The sequence below is a fragment of the Petaurus breviceps genome, unplaced genomic scaffold (assembly GCF_028583685.1).
Source record: "Petaurus breviceps papuanus isolate PSGF00001 unplaced genomic scaffold, PetGlider_PUasm1.0 98, whole genome shotgun sequence".
NCBI lineage: Eukaryota > Metazoa > Chordata > Mammalia > Diprotodontia > Petauridae > Petaurus > Petaurus breviceps.
This window is the reverse complement of record NW_027187460.1, coordinates 46,050,492-46,058,732: the sequence shown is the minus strand read 5'-3', so window position 1 is coordinate 46,058,732 and position 8,241 is coordinate 46,050,492.

The window sequence follows — 8,241 nt, the reverse complement described above, 5'->3', positions numbered from 1 at the left end:
TAGGCCTACACTCCCAAAGATATAAAAAACAAAAGAGGAAAAGAACTTACAAGCAGAAAAATATTTATAATAGTCCTTTTTATAGCAAAGTATTAGGAATGAAGAGATACCTACCAATTGGAGAATAGCTCATCAAATTATATTAAATCCAAAGAAATATTATTGAGCCATAAGAAATTATGAAAGGGATAGTTTCAGAGAAACTGAGAAGACATGCATGAAGCCATGAAGGAGGAAAATAGAACGAAGAAAATATTTTTTTTTAATTAAATGGCACTTAGTGATTTGCCCAGGGTCATACAGATAATGTGTCTGAGGTAAAATTTGAACTCAGGTCCTCCCGACTCCAGGGCTGTTGTTCTATTTACTGTGCCACCTACCTGCCCCTGAAGAAAACATTTTACAAAATGATTAACACCACTCAATGACCAAACGTGATTTTATATGTGTGTGTATGTATGTATGTATGTATTTTGAAGAATGAAAAATTATTGTAAAATATTCTCTTTATTTTGTTTTATATTTTTCTTTCCTTTTAGCTACCTAAAGATTCTTAATGACACCAACAATAGCAACCTTGCCTCAGGTGAATTAAGGCAAAAAAAAAAGTTTTTAATAACTCCAACCAAGAAACTAGGGAGAATCTGATTAGTTTCAGATGGAGCAATGGCAGTGACAGAGTGGGGAACCTGTCCAAGGCAGATATGGAATCCTGGTTTATTAAATGTATAAAACAAATCTAGGGTTCAGCTTGGAGTATTGTTTTCTCCTATTTGGAGCTCTCTCTCTGTCTCTCTCTCTGTCTCTTTCTCTCTGTGTCTGTCTGTCTGTCTGTCTCTCTCTCTCCTTTGAATGTATAAATGAAAAAGAAATTAAATTATTTAGTGACTTGCCCATAGCTACTAAGTGTCTGAGGTCAAATCAAGGTCAAATTTGAATTCAGGACAATGAATCTTCCTGATTCCAGGCCTGGCACTATATCTACTGCACCACTTAGCTACCTCAGGGTAGTATACTTTCTATTTACTTTGTGCCAAGCACTATGGTAAATGCTAGGAATAGAAATAGAAAGTCATATAGTCTCTTTTTTCAAGGGGCTTGCATTCTAATTGCGTTCTAATTGAGGGAGGTGACATCTATCTCTGTGTGTGTTTGTGTGTATATATATATGCGCATTTAGATGGCATAATGCATAGATTGCTGACACTAGCTATGTGACCTTAGGTGAAACAGTTAACTTTGTCTTGGTTTCTTCATCTGTAAAATGAAAATAAGAAGTAAATGGCAAACCCCTCCAGCATCTTTGCCAAGAAAACCCCAAATGGGGTCATGAAGAATCAGATACAACTAAAATAGCTGCAACAACTACATCATGTATATTCTTAGGCCTAGAGACTTAGGGACTTCCATTCCTTTTTTTTCTGCCTCTTACTCCCTGTTTTGCACTATTCAAACATGTATTATTCAAGCTGTCAATAAAGATTTATTATAAATATATTATATTTATTACATATCTATGTACATATGTATGTGCCTGTATATGTGTAGATACACATATATGTATATGCACACACAGGCATGCATATGTATACATATGAGTATATAGATATGACTATATGTATGCATGTATGTGTATATATATATATATATATATATATATATATATGGATGTATCCAGCTTCAGAGTAAATGGAAAGTTCCAGTGATCTATAAGAAGCATGATTTGTGGTGATGGCAAGACCAAGGGGTCTTTATAGTGCATTATCAGGTGACATGGCAATGTCTGGGAATCTGGAGGGGGAAGTAACACTGCAAATGGTAATGCCTGGTAGTGCTAGTAGGAACCAGTGGTTTACCATTTTATCATAATGGTAATGGTTGGTACTTCCCTGTTCAGTGCCATCTGATCTGAGCTTCACTAGAATCCTCTGGCTATGTACTACAGATAAAAAACAAAAACAGCAACAGAAAAAACAACCTTCAAGGCTTGGAGATTAATTGATTTTCTCCATGTTCACATAACCACTTAAGTGTAAGTTATAGGAATTGAACCCAGATTTTCCCTATTAAGCTTTTATCACTCCCTTCAATGAGCTTCAATGAAATACATTACATCTTAGGGCTGTACATTCCTTTTTTCCTACCTTTTATTCCTTATCATATACTATTCAATCAACCTCTATACACCAAGCACCATGCTAGATGTAAAGGATACAAAGACAGAAGTGAAGTCATACCTAACCATAAATTTCTTAAATTCTTTCAAGGAGATAGTATGTGTGTATACACACAAACACACATATGTATGCATGTTTGTATATATGTATATATAGAAAGATATATACCCACATATATACATATGCAAATACCTATATACACTATCTCTAGATGTATGTGTGTGTATATATATACACATAGCATTATATATAGCATGTATGTGTGTATATATAAAACATATATAAATGCATATGTATATAAATGAAGTATATAGACTTCACATATATTTAGTATTCTCTAATTCATAAGCTTCTAGTTTCCTTCCTCCCTACTTTATATTTATATGTACTATTACATATGCATACAGATTGTGACAAAGGAAAAGCTGGATAATTCATAATAGATGACTTCATAATATTAATTAGGTTAGCAAATAATCAATAAACAGTCAGTCAGTAACCAAAGACCAAACCATGGAGATCCCTAAGTGCTTAAATACCTTTGGAAAAGGATGGCAGATGAAAATCAACCCTGATTGCTTAACGATTGGATGGACTTTTTCTAAGGAGGAGGTGGCCTAAAAGTCTTCAGCTTCTCCTGCTGAAAATATGACTTGATCATGTGATTCAGCTCCCTCCAGCACACAGACCACTCAAGTTGAACAATGGAGCAGGGAAGGAGAGGAGCGGTTTAAGGACATGAGCCTAATGCTTTTAAGGGATGGAATTCACCTTTATTAGATTCTATTCACACTTTAATCAGAAGTAAATTCTCCTAGTTGGGTAGGATCCAGCCTAAGATGGAGGAGAAGGGTCCGGAGAGACTGACTGACCTACAAGGGCTGGTAGGTGACAGATAAATTCTTTTTGACATGATTAGACTGTAGTGTTTTGAACAAGGGGAGTAATTGGTTCATTGTACTTTGCACCATTCAGAAGACACCTGTGTTATTCTATCTAGAAGGGTATGAGCATTTGTACAGCACCTACAATGTTCCAGGCCCTGTGCTAAGCATTTTTTAAAACAAATATTCTTTCATTTGTTCCTCACAACAATCTTGAGAGGCAGATACTGTTATTATTCTAATTTTACAGCCGAGGAAACTGAGTGAAACAGATAAAATAATTTACCTGAGGTCACACAGCTAGTAAGTGACTAAGGTCAGATTTGAACTGCGTTGTTCCTTACTTTGAGGACAGACCAATGTCACAGTGGATAGAGCAAGAGGCCTGAAATCAAGAATATATGAGTTTGGGGGCGGCCAGGTAGCACAGCGAGTAAGAGCACTGGCTCCAGTGTTGAGAAGACCTGGGGATCGAATCCCGGGCTCAGACACTTAGCACCCACCCAGAAACACCTGGCCTTGTAACCTTGAGCAAGTTACTTAACCCCAATTGCTTAGGGGCCGCCAGGTGGCTCAGCGAGTAAGAGCACCGGCTCCAGTGTTGGGATGACCTGGATCAAATCCGGGCTCAGATACTCAGCACCACACCCAGGAATAACTGGCCGTGTAACCTTGAGCAAGTTACTTAACCCCTATTGCTTTAAAAAAAAAAAAAAAGAATATATGAGTTTGAATCTGACCTCAGACACTTACTAGCTGTGTGATCCTGGACAAGTAACTTAATCCTGTTTGCCTCAGTTTCCTCATCTGGAAACGGAAATGGCAGATCACACCAGAATCTTTGCTAAGAAAAACCCAAATGGGGTTAGTAAAGAGTCAGATACAACTGAGCAACAACTTCCTCATTCCAGGTCTAGCACTTTTCCCATTATGCCAACTAGTTTCCTCCATATCTAATTCTGCATATCACATTTGATATACTGATATGTTACTGGTACAAGTAGACTTACAAACAGGAACACATTCAGAAGATAGAAACCAGAATAATGAGAAAAGGCAAACCTATTTGAGAAAATGTGGTCTAGTTATTTTGAAAATAAAATGTAATGAATGTCAGAGACTAGGAATATGTAGATAATTAAGAAAAATGTACATTTGTCTTTTGTTCCTTTTTCACATGTAGATAATCACTGATTTTTCTTCCTCATGAAGGAGATCCAAGTGAATTGGACTTTTGAAACAAAAAGTCCTATTGAAAATCGGCTTCTGCTAGAGACTTTTTAAAAATTTCTCTAGGCTTTTTCCTATATGCCAATGATTCCAATTTACAGTTAGAGGAACAACTTATTTATTCTGCATTTAATTAATAAAAGTGTTAAAAGAAGGTAAGCCACTCACCAACTCCCTGGGACATCTTAATAAATACCTTATCTTAAGTTATAAATGTTATAATTTATCATTTTTTTCCTCTTCTTCCAGATAACTTTCATTTGGTGAATACAATTATTGCACAATCAAGCTTTTTTTTTCAAAATATCAATTCTTAAACTAGAAATTATTACACTTGACACCCAAATAGATTTTATAGTTTCCCTTAAAGTCATAAATCCCTGCATTTCTTTTTTTTTAAGCATTTCTTAGTTTGGAAGTACTTTTTCCTATATTTACATGTTATATGTTTATGATACAATCTGTTATCATATAGGATCATATTATATGATTCTATAACTTAAGTGATTATCTGTATTATGTGCTTTAAATGGATTTGAATTATAAAACTGAAAGAATTATTTGGATATTTCAGAGTTATCTCCAAAAAATTCTAAAATAGTTATTTTTTAATAATTATATTATCCTATAATTCAGCCACAACCTTAAAGTGATAACAGCTGTATTGGTGCTAGTATAAATATTAAACCATAGAAAATGTTAACATTGATAATAATAATCATCTATACTGGTTGAAAAAATTAGCAACTTCCAATTCTTTTAAATGGATATACATTACTTCTAATACAAGACTTCATCCTCTTAGTTTGATTCTTCTTTGTATATATGTACACAGAGACTAGTCTGAATTAATTCAATCAGAAAATTACCCCCTTCCAAAAAAACCCATTGAATTTTATTTTAAATAAGTGTTGGTTTTTCTTGAGGAGCATGGGGAATTTGTTGGGACAAGAGGCATGTGGAATAATATAATGTGGATCTGAAGCTAGGAGATCTGATTTAAAACCTGCTTCACCCTCCAGGTAGCTCTACAATCTTAGATCGGGAGCTTAGCTTCCTATTGCCTCTCTTTCTCAATATGCAAAATGGGCATAATGATATTTATGCTACCTACCCTCAGATTATTGTTGTGAGAAATATGCTACACAAAATGTAAATAACTATAGAAATGAGTCACTTTAGTTCTACATCATGTAAATAATAAATTTGAATGCTTTCCACTTTACTGTGGATTATTTTGTTATTTCATAGATATTAATTAGATCAAAAAGTACCATGAGTTCATGGAATGAACCTTTATCTATTCATTTATCTATCTTCTATCTTTCTATTATCTATCTGTCTGTCTGTCTGTGTTTTGATCTACCTGTCCTTTTTTCTGTCTAAACATCTTTCCCAACCTACCCCTCTGTTTATGTTTTTCCATAGTCTATATTTGTTTGTGTGTCTCTCAGTGCATCACTGAGTCCACCATAATGCTGAACAAGATAGTAGATATTTAAAAAATATGTGTTGAGTAAATAATGGTTACAAGAAAGCTTTAAATCAGATTTTGCACCAGTGCAATGTGTCTATTCTAGATGCTACACACATGACATATTCAACTTCATTATAAAGCTCAATGACTACTTACCAGGTATGTTCTATAAAGTATTCTTTTTCAGATACAGTCTGTACTAGATGATCTCTGAGGTCTCTTCCAACTCTGAGGTTTTGTGATGATAAAAATCACAAAATCCCCTAAGAATTGCCTCAGAATCCCCTTAGTTCCAGTTTCCTCACACATAAAGTATAGTGAAACTGGATTTCATTGTAAGGTACCTTGTCTTGTCAAAGAATGATTTGTGGATATCACTTTTCTAACAATGAAATGAATGTGATATTTGGAGCCAGTTTACATAATAGTTATATGATACCTTAGATATCATCACTTTTTGGAAATAATAGAAGTAGGATTGAAAGGAATCAAGAATATTCTTTATTAATATGTCTATACACCTCAACAAACTTGGAAATGCCAGTTGAATTTAATGTTATTATTTTTAAAACACTTCCATGAATTCAGTCAGACTACTCCATAGTTGTTTTCAAAGTAACTAGTTAACTAACTGATTTATTTTTCCCAAAAAACTTGTTTGATTTACAACTATATCTCTGGAATTACTTTTTCTTCTTAGGCTATGCAACATTTATTTAAAAATCCTATCTCTTGTTTGCAATGCTCAAGGCTTTTAAAATACTGTGCCCTCATTTTAACAATACTTTTCTAGGAAATGATTAAGGGTGGGTGGAGTATGATTGACTCCCCTTATTAACCAGCAGTTTTAGGGAAATAAAAGCAAGTAGCCAATAAGATTCTAAGGTGATGTTGTGGAAGACTGACTGCCACTCAGTAATACAGATAAGGTCTTCTGAGAGGAGAAAGACAAAGAGAGGAAGGAAGGAAGAAAAAATAGAGAAAAAATGGAAGATAGGTATGCAATGAGAAGAAATCCCTGGTTCACCACAAATATCTAAGTATATAAAAATGACTTCCTTAAATTAAGTATATAATCTAAATAATAACTCTGAAGATACAAATACACAGATTTTTTTTTTGCAAAGAGGATATATTGCAATTATATTACCTCTGCTAATGTTGCCCAATCCCTTCCTTTCCCTTCTCCAATCCCCACAAACACCTCAAAACCCATTCTTGTTGAAAAAATAGATTGATCCTTTACCATGATATAGAGGAGGATAATGGAGTGAACTTCTATCTAGCTGCTGTTTTGTCCACTTATAAAGAAAGCTGAGAGACAAAAAAGAGCAACGACTAAGCCATCACCCTGCCCTTCAGTGAAAAAGAGCACCAGGGAGCCATGCAGTTTCTGGAGGGACACAGGAAAGCAAATAAATAAACGGATGAATAAATAAATAAAAATGTGTGATGTGATATCTGAACTCATTAAAACAAAAGAAAATGAAAGTTCCCCAAAGAAGATTAATGTATATTCCGTTCGATCCTCATTATTTTTAGTCAAAATTTATCACTTGTCATCACATTGGCTCTTGCTGGATTCTCTCACCATGAGAATATGGCATAGTGAGAAAGTCTTGAAAACAAGAGAATGCAATTTGCATCCTTTCTCTGTCCCATAGCTATGGGAAAAGCTATGGACAAATCTCTTCATTTCCCTGAGCTTGATTCCATTTCCTTATCTGCAAAAGGAGGAAAATAATGATTTATCAACTATGAGTACTTATTCAACTTCAAAAAACAAACACAGAAATCATGATACAAATGGCAGATATCATTATCATATCCAGTTCCATAGATCTTTCTGTGGATTTCAGACAAACTTTCACTTTCTGCCTTCAAAGCTCTATGACACATTTGATGGTAATTTTTTTTTTTAATGGACAGGTTAATCTTAAACTAATAAGATCCCATGCTGTTAGCAACAGAAAGTCACCTACTTAGGTTAGTCATGTGGACTATTCCCACTCCAATTTCTGAAAACTATGTTTTTTAATTTAGTGGTAGATAAAAGTGAACCGTATAAACAAAAGAATATCAATCAATGAGTGAAATATACTTTAAAAAAAAACAAGGATAATTAAGCCAAAACAGAAATAATTAAAAAGTACTGGGAGATAGTGACATACAACCCAGTTCAATCACTTTGAAGATTTTGCTGAGGTGAGTCCAAAACAAAATTAAAAAAACAAAAAACCAAAGCAGTCACCAGCCAAATAAATAGTTTTATACTAAAATGAAGAAAGATTTGCACAAAGTAACTGGAGAATTTTGTCCAAAAGTGACAACCAACTTTTGCAGACACAATTCCAGGAAATTATAATTCTTGTAATCACATAGTTTAGAAATTTTTTCTGGATCCCTTTGATTTATGGAGACCATCATGAATCAAGCTAGCACATATTTCAAGCAGTACTATTCTGCCACAGTT